The following is a 17328-nucleotide window of genomic DNA, read 5'->3' as shown; positions in this document are numbered from 1 at the left end:
TAATCTAAGCAGATTTCTTAAGCAGAGCAACAGCAGGGGGGCGGTGGGGAAGAAGAACAATTAAGATCATGAATAATAAAGTGGGTGTTTTTTTAATTAGCCACGACAAAACAGGCTCCAAAGCTAGGAAAGACCGTGCGTGGTGAGTGCCATGCTTTGCTGCGGGCACATCGTCGGCATTTGTGCAGAAAGCACAGGCTGCAGCAGGAGGGCAGCCACAAGTCCGATACTGCTGATCCCCTTCGGCTTTACACTTTATACCACATTTCTGGAGTGCTGGGGGTGACAGGTAGAGAAATTGGTTCCTGTACATATCTTTTGATCAAACTTAGGCTGTTTTCCTTTCTTAGACAGGACTCTTCCTGCCATAAAATGTCTGAAGTATAGTAGCTGATACTAGCAGAATACATATAATTATTAAAACAACACAGGTGTTGGCACTCATATTGCCTTTTTATTGTATTATAGCATTATAATAGTATTTCCCTTCCTCAACATTTTCTACCCCATTTTATCCCCACTGCAAGCAACCACTCTACACATCAAAAATACCAGCTGCTATAAGGAAAACAAATTGTTTATGCTTGCAAATAGTATCAGGACTCAATATTTGCAGAGCTGTGGTATAGCATGTTAAATAAAGCTTTCACTACTGTACTTGTAATTTCTGTTTAACCTTTGTATTCCCTCCCTTCAGAAATTCAGAAAAGGAAAGTGACAAGCCAAAGCTTTAGCACAGCCTCAGAAAGAAAGATGCACATTTGAAGTACTGCAACTCTAACCCAGTGATTACAGTACAAACCTGGCATTTTATTTCCCAAAACATAACACAGGACAATACGAGACAAACACTAAATAAGAGGACATTTGATAGAAAGCCGGGGGAAAATTGGAAGCGTAGCCCACAAGTTCTGCAGCATAATGATCTCTCTCTGTTAACATCTTCCTCCTTCTTGCAAAGTCACATTAAAACATAGATTGCATAGATACTCCTCTGCCACAGCCTCTGGGTTTTATAATATCACTGAGTTTAGCATTTGTCACATCTCTGAAAAAGCATCACTGCAGGAGTCCTTTTCAAGAAATCCATCCGCAACATGTTGTTCCTGGCCTGTACCATGTACTTAATGTCAGAGATACAAAATAATCTTTTCCAAATTATTTGTATGAAAGCTTCACACTCTATCAATTAAAGCAGGAAATGGGATGTTATAGAAAAAGCCCACACTCAGATTTTCCATAAAACCTTTGCTATTAATACACCCAGATTCACTCTGTGGTGTGTTTACGATTAGAAGCCTTGGCGGAAACATCAGCTGGTTAATAATCATCTACATCTGTCACAATATCCCATTTATGCCTCAGCCTACATCCTTCCATTGTTTTATTAGCTACCTTCGATAAATGATTGTCAGAATTGTTTCCTCTTTGTTTGCAAGAATCATCTGAGGATGAGAGAGGAGAAAATAAAAACTAAAAAGGTGATGCTAACTTGTAGTACGATTGGGAAGGCAAATAAAGGAGATTTTTAACGGTCTCGTGCATTGTTCCACCAGTAAAACAGTGTTTATTAGCTAGACTTTACAGCCCAGCCCGCCCCCCGAGTTTTTAAGGGTTGACCTGACCAGCCCCAGGTGGTTTGCCCTTTCTCAGGGTTCATCACGGGAGCATGGCCCTGTGACCCCAGCAGCGGAGGGCATGGCTGCTTCACCCAGGGACCCACCAGTGCTGCTGGCCACTGCCCCACTGGCTGGCCGGGGCCCAAGGCAGCAGGTCCCTGCAGGCACCCTAATCAAACCTCCATCCTGGGGATATTTATATATCATTCAAGACGACACAGCTACCTAGCCTGCAACAGGGACTGAGCCCAGAAACCTCTGCAGATGTCTGTCAGGTATGCACAGCTTGGTTCAGTACCTTCATGGCCAGTGTCACGAAAATCCTTGTTCTGCTGAACCCTTAACTGGGGAAAAGAAGAGACAGATCTCAACTCTTCCACAGACTGAAGCAAATCGGTGGAACAAAAATGCAGTCTGTCACTTTGACAAGAAAAAAGGGAGAGAAAAGGACAACATACATTTGGCAGGCAATAGAGACCTAGGACCACATTTACAGCCAGAACAGTTTCCAGATTAATTTGCCCCATTGCAACCCTTGTTTTGTCATTTAAACAATGCATACTACCAGTTTCCTACCAGAAGTAACATGTCCTAGTCCGATCACCCAGGAGCCTGAAGGGCAGCACGTAGGCACAAGGCTACGTGTCCTTTGGTTTGAAGCCCTCTCGCAGTCTTTGCAAAGACAAAACCCCCTTGTGCCTACCCTGCAGGGACCCTTGCTCCCCACCTTGGTGGAGTTCGGTTCCCCTCCCGCTGGTGCCCTCAGGAGGGCAGCGACTGGGGCGGTTTGGGCTGACAGGTAATGTTACCCATCACAAAATGCTGTAAGAGAACAACTAGCACTATTGGAACTTAATGAATAGTGATGATAACGGAGGTAATGTTACCACTGTTGGATGTCCTCCTTTAAACAGCCAGATTGCAGAGTTACCCAGAGGCAAAACACACTTCCAGCTGCCAGGTGAGAAGCAGAGGAAAGAAGGTTCTTAAATACAGATGATGGGTGTCTAAGGGCGATCTGCAATCTGCCAGAAACTTGCTGCTGAAATTACTCAACTGATCTACTAAAAAGTCATTAAGAACAAGCTAATGTTGCTGAAAGCAGCATTTCAGGCTGCTTGTCAGGCTAGCTTTTGATGACGCCTGCTACATACTACAGTATTTGATGCACCCAAAGGCACTAAAAGGAAAAAAAAACCCCAGTAACAAGTGCAGAGTATTATCAGAGCCTTCATTTGTGAGCAAGATAAATACTGGTTCCACTCAAACCGCCTCACTATTTGTTTTGCCATTGAAATCGGCAGGCTCTGTTTCAGTTAATTTTCCTGAGTGCTTTAACTAATCAAGTCTTAAACACAAACATTTGACCAAGAGAGAAAAAAGCATGAAAACAAAATAGCGTTGTTTTGCATGCGGGGAGCAAGAGAAATATTTGTGAAGTGCAAATAATACACGCAAGAGAACAGCATGTTCTGTGCTTGGGGGGGAAACTGCAGTTTTCCCTGGCCGGTGTAGGAGAGCCCGTCCAGACTAGCCTAGCCTTGCGCTGAGCAGCAAAGGTGTTGCATTTTCTAATCAAAGTGTATTAAGAACAAACAGTTCAACATGACTCAAAGAGCTTTGCCCCATAAGTGGGAGTAGAACATGCTGCCTGAAGCTGACTTTTGGGTAGGTACATGGACAGGGCAACAGTACCTTGCTCCTTGCCTGTGGAAAAAAAAAAAAAAGCACCCACTAAAGCAAAAACTTTTGCCGACATACTTGAGAGAGAAAGGACCAAGGAGTAGCCAGAGGAGACAGAGTAAGAGAAGAGAGAAGAATGTGATGGTATGACCCTGGGACTCAGCAGGGAACGGCACAAGCACCTGAGGTCTTGGCAGCACTGAATGCTGCAGCTCACAAAGCACTTGCCTGCTGCCCACACCTGCGGAGACCACACGGCCGCACTCCTCCTGTTAGGTGTTCACTTCTGGCGACATGCGAGTCCACGACAGCATCACCACAAGCTACACCAGTAAGAATAAAACTACTTTTTTCTGCCCTCTTAGTTAAGTGCATACAAATGTTTAATTCCAGTTTTCATCAAAACTTAGATGTCTCTAAAACAAAAATGTTTCATGTCATTCCCCATCCCTCCTCCTCTGTTCCTCTGTAGTGTAACTCTGAGCAGCCTCACAGCAGCAGAAGTGCGGTTCCCAGTGCACAGGAGCCAGCCCAGGCCAATCCCAGGCACAGGCAACTACGTGCTGGCAGCAGGTAGCAACCTCAGAGCCAAGGCTGGCCACCCGGTATGGCCATGGCCACTTTTATACGAACACCCAAATTCAGAAGTTGGCTTTCAGAAAGGAAAGCAGAAGCTGTCTCTGCTGCGCTAACCTTCCCAGGCTGGGCCTAAAAGCAACACAGCCACGGTAGCAGATGTCCAGCTCCTGACTGCGGCAAAACACAAGGGAGAAGTCTGTAAGATCACTCTGTGGCCAGGACCACTCCCCCGAATCCCGGTACTCTCCCAGCACTTCTATACCCTAGGAGTGCTCCAGCAGCCCACTCCAGCCTCCCTCCAAGCTGCACAAAAATGCCATGGGAGCTGCCCTGGAAACAAGTTAGTCCATGAAAAACAAGAGCTGGAGACTCAAAGCCCATACCAACCAAATATTGTGCCTCTGAGCACCATAGCCATATCATTTAATCCTTCTTTAGCATCTCAGCAGGTAAGGAGAGAGAAGCAGGCAAATCCTACCACAGTTAAAACTATTTCTTTGATCAGTATTTCACAGAAGAAAAACCTATAAAGCAACACCATCTATTCATATTCATGATGCCCTTGCCAAAGTTTCACAATAATTCAGAAGAAACTTCCAGTGCCTGCACGCATGCTCAAGTACACAGGTGCAACTGGCAGCAGAGACTGCCTTCCAACACAATCACTTCTGTACGAGCAAATGAGAAAATATTAGGTCTTACAGTGTCCTACAATAACTACCTAAATTCTGGTTTTAGATTAATTTCACTTTAATGAACCAGTATTTGAGAATCCACAGTTACAAAAATGGAAAACAACATAAAGGCTTGCTCAAAAGACTGCCTATGCAGGAAGCAGCTCCTGGCCTCAAATAGTAGATTCAACACCACTGGTTTGCACCTTTGACTACATTTAGCTTCTCCAACAGCAAATTGAAAAACTATTAGTTAATTTATCTGGGAGGGGGTTTTAGGACTATTTGATTAACAAGCAGGTCTAACAAGGCCAGCCACATAACTGAACAAAACCATTTCTTTATAAATACAGCAGGTAAACCCATCTCTATGAGCAGCATTAGCTCAATAGGCATGTAACATATTCTGAAAATCAAGAGTAATTCATATATAATTCACCCTGTGTTCACATGCGTATTATAATTCATCATAAATATCTCTAACTACCAATGTTCATACAGTCTATCAAGAGGCATCTCAACAGAAGTGTGATTCACAACTTCACAGGAATGCTGGTGGAAGGCTTTTGCTATCACTGTGAATGCTGATAGTTATATTACTACTGAGAATAACATGCAGCAAGGCAGTGCATAGTAATGCTAGATGAATATCATGCATCAGAAAAAGGGAGCGATTTCCCCTTCTGAATCCACTGCAAATGTATGAATCTCCTGGATCAGTTTCTAATCATCCAGTTCTCACCACTTTGTGCAGGCTTATGTTTGCTGTTAACATGTCAACAAGCTGCTGTGGTCTGTGAAAGTAATTCATTGGAAAACAACACCTTGAAAACTTTCAAGATTTTCTTACATAAAGAAAAAATAAATAAAACTGCGTTAACCAAAGGTTTTGATTAAACTCTACTGGTTAAGCCCTGTAAGAAGTACATAGTGACAGATCACACAGGAAAAATGTCGTAAGAAAATTAAAGCCTTTTGCAGTATGCCTTAGCACAAACATTTGTGTGTTGTCCTTGTGTCAGACAAATGCTCTTGCAGCTCTTCACACACCAGAACAACGGCTCCCAAAGCAACGGAAATGGCGCCATCCAAGAATTCCAGCAACATTAATACTGTCGCGTTTCCTGAAACTGCTACAAGCCATAAACAACCATGGAGAAGTCAGCCTGAAATGCCATTTTAACTCCATCTGTGCAGCAACCAAACGGTGCACAAGAGTTGTATTTGCTCCTACTCCAAGCCAGCACACAGCTCTGCCACACAGCCCAAGCCCTGCAAAAGCACCACCCAGGCACCTGCTGAACAGCTCTTCGGCGTCAGGCATCTCCAGCAGTGAGCAGAGGGGGGTGGCATTCATCTCTGATGTGAGCTAAGTTGGTACATTAACCAGTAATCCAAGCTCCTGCTACAGTTAGTGGAATGACCCAGTCATTTCAGCCCCCCCTTAAGTGCTGAGATAGCTGGGTGCTCATAATAGCTGTTCTCTTGTGAGTAATCTGGCTGTCAGAACATATGCATGCATCCTCTCTTGCTATGTAAATACAAGATACAAGCTACTCTGTGAGGTTGTTTCAGGATTTTTTTTCCTAATAACATATGCATTGACACTTTCAGCTGCTACTTTTACTGGAAATAAGCCTTTCTGCTTTTGTGACAAGTTGCATGTCTTACAGTAATTGAAAAAAGAGTACCAGATAAGGGTATCCTGCCTGCCTTGAAATAACTCTCCTACTTCCTTTATCCAAGAAGATAAGAAACAACTGCACATATGGGCATTACTACATGAAATTTACCTCTCTTTAAGGAAAAGCCTAATTGAAAATTCGGATAATTTCTACAGCTAGAAGAATCCTCATGGACGTAGCCTTGTGTAGCAATTCAGGTTTGTTACAACCTGAGCAACGAGGGGGTGCCGTCGAGCTGTCCAAATTACACGCAAGCTTTGCCTCTCATTCAGAGACACATCTCATAGTTGCCTTTTTGCTCACCAAGTAATTATAAAACTGAGACTACACTGTGTATTGATTTTTTTCCCTGTGCTTCCTGGATTCTTTTTCTAGCTGTTCTTCTCCATCACCTCCTCCTCCCATCTTCCCTTACTTTCACATCAGTGCCACAAATTTCATCTGCTGAACAACTGTTCTCCATCCCCACGCCCCCTCCTGCAGCAGTCGCCCTTCTTTGACTCACAGCTGCTCCCTCTAGCCACCCCACTCCTCCCTGCTCCGACCGCAGCCCAGTAATGAGTCCCCAAAACCCATCCAGTTATCCATGCAAGGTGACATGGCAGGTTGGGTCATGGCCGCTTGGTTCACCTCGAGCAGCTTTCCGCTGCAGACATTGGTTTGAAGCCAACTGCCCAGGAACGTGGGCAGTGAGTGGGGCTGAGCTTCTACCAGAGGGGAGCTCCTCTGCCACACTGCCTCGGCCATCACAACTGCCTAGTTCTCCCCACACTCTTATCTCACTGCATCACTTGGCTTTTGCAACCTGGCCTTTAGGATCCAGGTTAACATTTGCTGCTACAGCTGCCTGCTATAAATCTCTCGTATGAGGAGAACTGAGGACGTCTGAGCTGATGCCTGCGAGATGGCCAGATGGCCGTGCTGTCATCCTGTGAGTTTACACGGGCTGTCTCCCACTCACATCCTTGGACTTCAAGTTACTCTGCCCACCCCGACTAGCAGGAGCATCAGCTTCTGTTGTGTTTCTTCATTCCGTCTGTGCCATGGCATCAAACCCAGCTTCGAGTAATCTTTGAACAGCTATTTTTTTCTTCCACTGTAACAGGTTATTAAAGAAAATAAAATGAAGCAGTGAATATGATCTATTTATTACACAGAGACAGCACTGATGCTCTGAAATCAGACAATGAATCAAGGTCGGTTTTCCCCTGCAATATAAAGTTATTTGTACCTCACTGCCTTTCCCCCTTCGGAAAGCCTCCCAGGATAAACCCAGTGTGAACTCCAAGCTGCTGGGTTTGTGTTGCCCTGAAAATAGAGAGGACAAGCACAAACATGCCCCAACTGCCAGCCGAGAGGAGCTGAGGGACCCCAGAGGTGAGGCGAGCCATCACGCAGCCCAGCCCTGCTCCCCCCGTGCCCCCTGCACCGCTCCCCAGCCCGCTGCTGAGACCTGGCCCTGGCAGGAGGCCGCTGCCGGGCCCTTGGCGCACCAAAAGACAATTCTTCATGCATTTTGCCACCCCACCTTCAAAGGAGTGTTATCTCCCCACCTCTAATGGGCTCTCCAGCGGGTGCCAGCATCACGATGGGTGACGCCGGGAGGGACCCCCTCTCCTGCAGCTGCTCTAACAGCTCCTGGCCACTATCTGGTGAACCAGACAGACCCTGGCACCGGCCGCGGCTGCCAGCAGGAACCCCACCCCAGACCACTGCTGCTTCCTGATGCACCTGATACTGCACAGCCCGTCTCCAAATGCTCTATTATCTTACCAGAAATGTCTGCATGTGTTTTTATGTAGGAACTCTACAGCAGCACAAGATCCGAGAGCCCACTCTCCTTTTCAAATGTGCAAGGAGGGAGATTCGATCTGTAGAAGTCAGGTATAGAAACACAAGCCCCATCTTCCAATTAAACAGATAAACACACCAAGAAATCTTTCACCGAAAGTCTTGTCACACACTGGAACAGGCTGCCTGGGAAAGTGGTTGGTTCACCATCCCTGGAGGTATTTAAATACATGTGGATGTGGCACTTAGGGACATGGTTTAGTGGTGGATTTGGCAGTGCTAGGTTAACAGCTGGACTCAATGATCTTAAAGGTCTTTTCCAACCTAAATGATTCTATGATTCTAAAACATTTTGCAGTTATACATACCCATCCACCTTTCTTTAGCTGGCAATATCCCAACAGTGTATTTGCGTATTACACTGAATTGAGGCAATAAGCTCCTCTGAATGTGTGACACCTTCTTGTTCTTCACCAACACAACAACAGCTCCATCCTGTATCTTTCACACCAGTGCAACTGAGAACCAAAATGAAGTCCACATTTTTCCATTTTGCTGAAAAGCAGGTCCTACAAATTTATGCAATGAAATAAACCACCATGATGACAACGGGTAGGAAATAAAAGTGACAAGCTTTGAGAGTAGCTCAAACAATTTCCTGAAGCAAATGGAAATCAATTTGCATTTCTTCTCCTCACACGAATCATCATTTTTGTGTTGTTGGTTTTATTTTTTTCCCTTAGTACAGTTTTTCCTTTTTTCAGGTGTGCATGAAGGAAGTAGGGATGAAGCTATGACTAAAAAGATACAGGCACAGAACAGTACAAGTCAGCATTTTTTTAAACAAAAATAAAACATTTTTTTGATGTATTAAAATGATCAAATATAATAATTCTTTCACGAATATTGCTGGAAAATTCAGAGAACTACTTTGTTCAGTTATTTAAAAGAAAGGTAGAGGCAATTTGAAGAACTTAAAAAGGAAGGACAAATCTCTTTAGAAAAAATGCAAAACAGAATATTCTTTCAGCATACAAAAGGCTGTTAGATTTGGCATCAGCTGTTGGCCAGCCTCATCAAGAATAGATGAGAAATAAATCAGGTTGATTTTCAGTGAGGAAAGCTTGTATAAGATGTCAGGGAAAGCTTTCTAAGTATAAGGACATCTAAGACCAAGCTACATTAGGAAGGTTACATATACAGACAAATTAGGAAAACAAGGCAACGTGGGAGGGAAATGACGTATTATCCTTTACAATGGTGCTAAAAGCCTCCAGTAACTGAATGTGCCAAAATGAAACAAAAAATTATTGTTGCACATGTCAACGTGTTGGATCCATTTTTACAGGAAATAGGCAAAAGCAATCCTTTCCAAATAAATAACGCACAACTTAAAACTAGTGGCTTTGAAACTTTTTAATACCGCATTTGCTTTAAAATAGCCTTTTCAGACTACATATTGGGAAAAATCGTAGTATAAATTTTCCATACACTCCTTGAAGAAGTGTTTGGAAAAAAACATCCACTAGCTGACAATACAGTTCTGCAATTTTTATTTTATTTTTCTAATGAAAACTGATCTTCATGACAAAGTCAGTTTTCTGTAGGAGGTACAGAATACTTTGTTACTTTTTAGCCAAAAACTAAGCTACCACTTCACAGTGTTAACACTTGCTCTTTTCTTTCCACAGTCTAGACAGAAGCAGTGACTCTGTAACTAAGGCTTCCAAATCCTTTCAGTTATAAAACCTCGGTTTTAAAATTTCACAACACTTTAGCTAATGACACGGCTCTGACCAGGACTGTTAATAACCCTAACTGCTTGCTGCAGGAGCAATGTTCAGCCATACAATCAGATTGTCATCTCTGTCCCAGTAGGGCAAATCTTCCTCAAACTTGCCAAGGGCAGGGGGAGAAAGAAATAAAGCCATGGATGAATGCTGACCCAGTTCTCATTGATGGTAAAATCCCCACGGTGTTCACTGATGCCAAGACTTTGTCTAGGGAAATTATTACAATTTTCTGCTATCATAACGAGTTAAAAAATCAGGCTGTTTGCTGCTGAATGCCACCTGCTGTTGCCTGGCAAAGCATATTCAAACAATTACACAGGACATATTATCATAACGAATGGCTCTTTTAATTTACAAATCCAGAAGTCCTGTGCTGAAGTGGTACCATTATCCCCAGTCAAGGGTGGGGTGAAAAGCTGGAAAAACAGGGAGAAGAGAGATGGGCGCACAGACAAGAGGGTTTCTCCAGGCAGAACAGTGGCCAGCGGGTGGACGGGGCTCAGCTACCCCAAGATCTAGTGCTGCATCTTTTCCTACAGGCCTCACATGTAGTTCAGCAGGAAAGGATTTCAGGATTTCACACTGTGCATTGTCTGTCAAAACACACACAGAAAACCAGCAGCTGGTAAAGCACTATATGTTGCTTATTTCATCACATTCCGCATGAACCTGACAGGAGACATGGTGTGTCAGGCTCACAGGTCCATTTGGGAGAACCAGTCTTCAGCAGCGACCAGCAGCAGCGGCAAAGCAAAGTTTGAGGGGAATTACAGAAATACAGTAATCATGAAGCAGTCTACCAAGGACTGCACCTTATTTTCTTCTCTTGAAACAAAAATATGTGAACTAATGTTTCTTTAGAAAGAAAAAAAAATTGGTCACGCAATCTGTGTTTTTCAGGAAATCAAACTAGATGATCACAGTGATCACTTCTGGCCTTGCAATGTATTAATTTAAAAAAAAAAGTCAAACATCAACTTCATTCTCTGTGGTTTTCCCCCATGAAGTCCAAAGAACTTAGGAAACCCACTCTTCATCTCTTGGATTTTACAATAAATCTTCCTTTACTGATTCTACAAGAGCCTTGGAAATCAAATATCTTTTCATTTCCAGCTTCTGCAAATAATCAAAACTTTGTTCAACACTATGGCTTTTATTCCAACACACATAAATAGCTTCTTGACTTGCAAAAAACCTGAAACCACTTTAATCAATCAGCTATATATAGTCTGGATAAGTACTGATTTTGAGATTCTGGGTATACAGCCAATCCTGTGCTATTTGCTAATACTTTGATCTAAATTTACGTTATTTTAAGAAGAAAAGAAAAATATTCTGGGGAGAACAAAGACTATGGTAAAGAAATTACAATCTGTAAAAGCTAGAGGAAATGTACATTAGCTAAAAATTCAACTTGTTCCAAAAGCATTTCAGAAGGCAGAAATACATTTAGACTTATCACAAAATGAGACACAAATATCCATAAATTTGTTATTTTGTTACTCCCACAGGAATTCACTGTTGATTTTCCAGAAATCTACCACTACATTAAGTATATTTAATAGCATTAGTAGACAGCACTACAGTTTCACTGGGGGTGTGTGTGTGTGTAACATACTGCTCCGTTTTCTATGGCAGCATTATAGTGCAGGTGATTTATGTCTGTGTAACAGAAAGGGCTATTCTGTAGAAATATCACAGGAAATGACACACAGGAAATAAACCAACACAGACATCTTACAATCATTTCCTACGCTCTAACGCAGCAATCTGCTGAGCTCCTGAAACAACCCAGATGCTGCTGACGCAAGGAATGAACAAGCACCAAAAAGGCTTCCCTTTCCCAGCATGGTTTCTGGGTCCTGGGAGTAGAAAAGGATGAGCAAAGCAACAAGCGATGGAACAGCCATTTGCCACCTGGAAATATGCTTTACTGAGTATTAGCTCTTCAGTACTGTCATGGTTCATCTATGGTGGCTATCAACAGATAGGGGGGACCCGCAGCAGCTGTGAAAACAAGAAAGCTGAAGATTAATGTGTGGTGAATGCTCAAGTAATGGCTGGGGAAAAGAAGGCCACATGGAAAACAGTTGCAGTAAGCCTCATGCCAAAGTCCTCTCATCTTCTTGTCTGCCTCCCTCCTGAAAAGGGGCTTATATGAAAGATGGTAATAGACTTTTTAGTAGGGCTTGTAGCGAACGGACAAGGTATAATAGTTTTAAACTAAAGGACGGTAGATTCATAGTCAACATAAGGAAATTTCTGATGATGGGGGTGGTGAATCACTGGCATAAATTGCCCAGAGTGGTGGTAGATGACCCATCCCTGGCAACGTTCAAGGTCAGGTTGGACAGGGCTCTGAGCAACCTGATCTAGTTGAAGATGTCCTTGCTCACTGCAGGGCAACAGGTTGGAGTAGACGACCTTTAAAAGTCCCTTCCAACCCAAACTACTCTGTCAGACGTCCTATGATTCTATGAACTACCAGCAGTTCCACTCAGATACCATCCTGTTAGCTAGCATGTGTTATTCTGCTCTGATGCTCAAAAGCATCCATTCCTTTCCCACAAGCTCCTACTGTGTCGGGTAGCAGACACAGTAAAAATTCAGTCCCTGCCCTCAAGAGCACTTAAGTCAGGTTTCAGCAAGACATCAACAGATGCAAAGCAATAATCATGTTTCAGTCAGGTTTGCCTATATGCAATGGAAGACCACATCCTGGAAGCCAGATGTACTCAGTAACATTTTAACACGGATTTTATAAAGGAATGCTAGGACATAGATCATAAGGGTTTAACTGAATGCCCAGTATAGAGAACTGTTTTTCATCTAAGTAAATTTTACCAGTTAAAAATTATCAGAAAATGAAGAAATATCTCAGCCTACTATCTCATTATTGCTCAGTATTCTACTATTTCCACTCACCCTTCATACAGCCTTTTAATGGAGATTAAAATACATGAAAGCCACATATGCAGACATGTATACAACACATTAAAAATAATACGCATCTGACATCAGCATCCTAGGCTAAGAATCAAAATGAGACATCTTTATACTATTATTTTCTAGGAAAAAAAGAGCAGAAATATTCTATGTGAATTTGAATAAACAGAGGTCTACACAAGCAGATTACACTGACACACACTTTAAATGTAACTATTTCTTGGAATTTTTTTCCTTACCCACTAGAGGAATTAGCAGGGCTGTCTAAAGACAGCAATGAGGAGAACATCCATGTCATTCCATGACATGTTGTTGGGGGTTTTTTTGAGACGGAAGTTTTTTCCTCAAAAAATTTCATGTGCAATTTTACCATTAAGTACATTGAGGTCACATAGCTGGTGAAATACCTAAAGCATGTCAGCTAAGCAGCAAAGAAACATAAGACTAATTTTACTACTGTATAACTTCAAGTAAAAAAAAGTTTGAGAAAATCAGTACAAAATTTGCTGTCAGTAGGTGAAACTTCCCACTGTAAAAATAAGTATAATTTTCTTCAGGTAACTGAAAAAGATACCAAAGACTTTCACTATTACCTACAAACAATGGAATCATAAAATACACATGTGATGTACAGACACCCAAACCATCTTAAAGCACCATGGATGAAATCTTTGTCTCATTAAAGCTGATTGCAAACTTGCCATTAACTTCAACAGCGACATAATTTCATCCATTGTGCCAACTCATGAAGCAGAAAAAGGGTAAAGGAAAAGTTTTGAGATATAAAACTAAAACAACAAATAAGAATGTTATAATCACCACTTCTGATGCCTTCCATCTTCCATGCAGTTTCTGCCTCTGCCGCCGATATGCCAACAAGCTGAAGGTTCAGTGCTTAGGCAGTTGATTTATCGGTCCCTGTGATACAGATTTGGACCATGCCCTACCCTTTCCCCTGTTCCATGCCCAGCGAAACACAACACAAGAGCTCTTAGACCAGCTGCATTTTAATAGATCCACAACAGCAAAAGTCAGCTTTGCAGTGACTCAGTTCAGAGCACTGCACTTCCTAAAACTGGGAGGTTTTTTGGGTTTGTTTTTTTAAGGTTAGAGGGAAGTTCCTCAGCGATCAGTGTGCAAGATCCCTTATCAGTGATGCAGGGAAGTGGGTGGCACCATTTGGTTTCCATTCAAATTCCACTCTGATCCCAAATGAAAGGGAGTTTTGCAATTATATTGTCACCTCTTCAGATATACTGCAAAGACTTCAAAGGAAGAACATTTCTGGAAATCACATGGCTTGGTAGGTCCAAAGGGAGAAATATACCTAAAGGCCAAATGTCTTTCATAAGATACTGCACTCTAGTAACAGCTGTTACTCATATACAAACAACCCACTTCTGGGCAACCTAAACAACAACTGTATCAGTATATGAAGAGTTTTCATGCAAGACCTTAATGAATGAGCTGAGGCTACATTTACTGGCCCAGCCACCTGAAAACTAAGTTCTGCAGCACTGTAGGAACTTCTACCAGATCACTGTTGCTACAGGGAAGTGCACTGAACTTCAGAACTATTGAGGTATTATACACTGTATTTTCTTTATTAAAAAAAAATATTTTTAATTATGTTTATAAAAAATCTCAAATTTAGCACACCTGCTTTGTTCAGTTCCATCAACAACTATTTTTTAAATGCCAACAACAGGCCAGGCAGAACACACATTAAATTTCCGGTCATGTAAATGCATACAACATCTGGACTGGACTAAGAAATATAAGCAAACAGTATTGTAAGCAATCAGCAAATACAAAGAGGCAACATTTCCTTAAATGTTGTCTTTTAGAAAGAGAAAATCCTCCACAAATTTCTTTTTAATATTGTCCACAATGCTTTTATAAGACATCAAAATTTGTGCAAGGCACGAGCATGTGAACAAGAAACATTGACTCCGTTTTAAAGTGAGGATACTCAATACCCACTACCCAGCATTTTCTTTCAGGATCTTCTATTTTCAAGATCATTTTGCTATCCTATTTAACATTATCCTGTATTACACCGTCAATGATTTTGAAAGTCGTTCTCCAATCTGAAAGTGTAACGTGGTGTTTAAGAGATTAGCTCCATATGCAAACTCAGCTGATGACCGTAGGGAACATTTCACGTATGTAATTTTAAGAAGCAAAACCCCACCTCTCTGACATATCAGGATAGAAGATGATGTATCAGTAGATCACACTGTAAGGTTTCACAGGAGACTGGAAAGAGGAAGCAGAAATGAGATCTCGCCCTCAGCAGGAGTACACCTCTGAGCAGACAAAAAGCAGCAGCTGCAGAACCTTGAGATATCTGTAGCCTGTTGACAACCGTGGTAAGGCTCAGGTGGGAGAACAATGATCTACCATGACTGACAGTGAGCTCAGTTAAAATGCCACTCGGAAAAATACAAACACAAATACTCCTGCTCCCATGCTCACACACATAGCACCACTGCTTCTGCTCGAGGCCTGGCCATATAGACCAGGAAAAACCTGGGGTGATGCTCATTGCATATCAGCTGCACCACCAACGCATACTCCCCTGCCACCTCGTGTTACAGCAAAGGAGGATGACACATCCAGCACGACAGACAAGCTACATCTTGCTGGCCGCAGAGCAAGAGTGGGCACACAGGTAGGTGCCCCAGCAGGGCTGCAGGTCAGCACACCCTGCTCCCCCAGGAACTTGTCTTCCCCTTCCCATGGCACCCCAAGAGCTCCACGGGGGAAAGGTGCACTTTGCTCCTTTCATCCCAGCATCTTGCCAGCAGTACCAGCTCACAGAACTATCAAACTGGATACACATAACAGGGAGAGCTGCCCAGTGGCTGGAGGGGCAGCAACATTAAGCTTTGTCAGGTGTGCCGAAATTTTCAGTGTCATCTTTAGTGAGGCTGATGATCCCGGCTGCTGTCAGGCAGGGGAGGATAAGGCTCTGACAGAGAACATCAAAGCAATGGGAAATCAATGTACGGCTAGAAATAAGGGAAGGCTGAAACTACAGCTAGCCAGCTTTGGAGATAGGAATATTATCTCAGCTGGAAGTCTTGAGGACCTTATATATTCCTTCTGGGGTTACAGTGCAAAAAAATGTATACACCAGATTGATTTTTTAGAAAATCAGTAACTAACTTTTACTGAGTTTCTACACTGTTGCCTGTCAAAAGAAACCGTTTCCTGAATACAGAGCCTAAACAGCAGGCCACAAGGCTTCCCTCAATAGACCACCATTTTCTTCTGCTTCCTCAGCCTTTTTTGCACTTCTCCTCTTGCACACTATGCTGGAACATCAGCCACAGGGGCTTGGCCAAAGAGCCATGAAGCTTCTTTCTGCCATGACCCTACCCTGTTTTGCATGAAGTTTGAATGCACACTGTTGGTACCAGCATTATGTGTTATTGAAAGAGTTTTTAAGATTGCTCTGTTCCATGGTTTACGTGAAAGCACCGGTGCGTATTTTTCTCCTCACATTTGATCAGCTTCCTGACCATTCTATCACAAATTTGGGGTTTTTTTCCCCCTGGGTCTACAAACTTTTGTTTGGCATTTTCTCATCCAATCAACCACAAGAGTAAAACTTTCACTTGGAAAGGAGATAAAGAACCAAGCCTTGTTTTTAATTACTGTAACCTAGGAACAATTTGTTGCAAGAGTCTACAGATAGCGTTATGATCATATCATAATCAAACATCTGAGTCCACAGTCTTACTGCATATGCCAGCAATGCTGGGCCATAATTAAACAGCTATTAAAGTAAGCACACAGTGACCTACTTATCTCAACTATACATCAGCTTTGCTTCAAAAGAGGTTCTTCTGAAAATCAGGTGTCAGTATTCCTCAGGCTATACCACCATGGAAGACCCCGCATGAACACATACCAATAGGTACTTCACTTTTACCGCCTTCAGCACATCCGTATCCCACGTTAAGCAGCTCTCTTCCTAACTCAGGTTTTCTAGACCCGATGCATGCACAACAAATCATCCTCCAGAGCAACTTGAGAGTCGGTGTATAGCATGGGCACTCACGCTTGCATCTTCCCAAAGACAGAGCAACATTTAGAAGCTTATGGGCCATGCACAGCAAGTAGGTTCTTCAGTCGCAGGAACCAGGAGCCCTTGGACCTGGGGAACCAGAGCCCACTGCCCTGCAAGGGGAATGTAATCCACATGCCTCCAGCCAGCAGGAACTCCAGCCAGCCAGGAAGGGCTCAGTCCTGCAGAGCCTGAGGAAACATCCCTTACCAGGTACCTTCTTAGGGTCAGCGCCTGCTGCCCCTTTCCAAGCTCACTTTAAACTGGAAAATCAGCACTGGGCCTGCAGGGTATCAATGCCTTCCTCATGAGATTAAGTTTTAAACCACCTGTATCTCCAGAACGTACTTTGCTGAAATACTTAATGAAGTCCGAGCAGTTATTAACACTAACAAAATCTGTGCAACTCTGCCTGTACGGGCCGGCTGCTGTAACAAAATTCAGCTGCAACATAAATGCAGGAACAATCAAACTTGTTACTGC

The sequence above is a fragment of the Falco biarmicus genome, chromosome 6 (assembly GCF_023638135.1).
Source record: "Falco biarmicus isolate bFalBia1 chromosome 6, bFalBia1.pri, whole genome shotgun sequence".
Taxonomy (NCBI): domain Eukaryota; kingdom Metazoa; phylum Chordata; class Aves; order Falconiformes; family Falconidae; genus Falco; species Falco biarmicus.
This window is presented reverse-complemented; position numbering follows the sequence as displayed.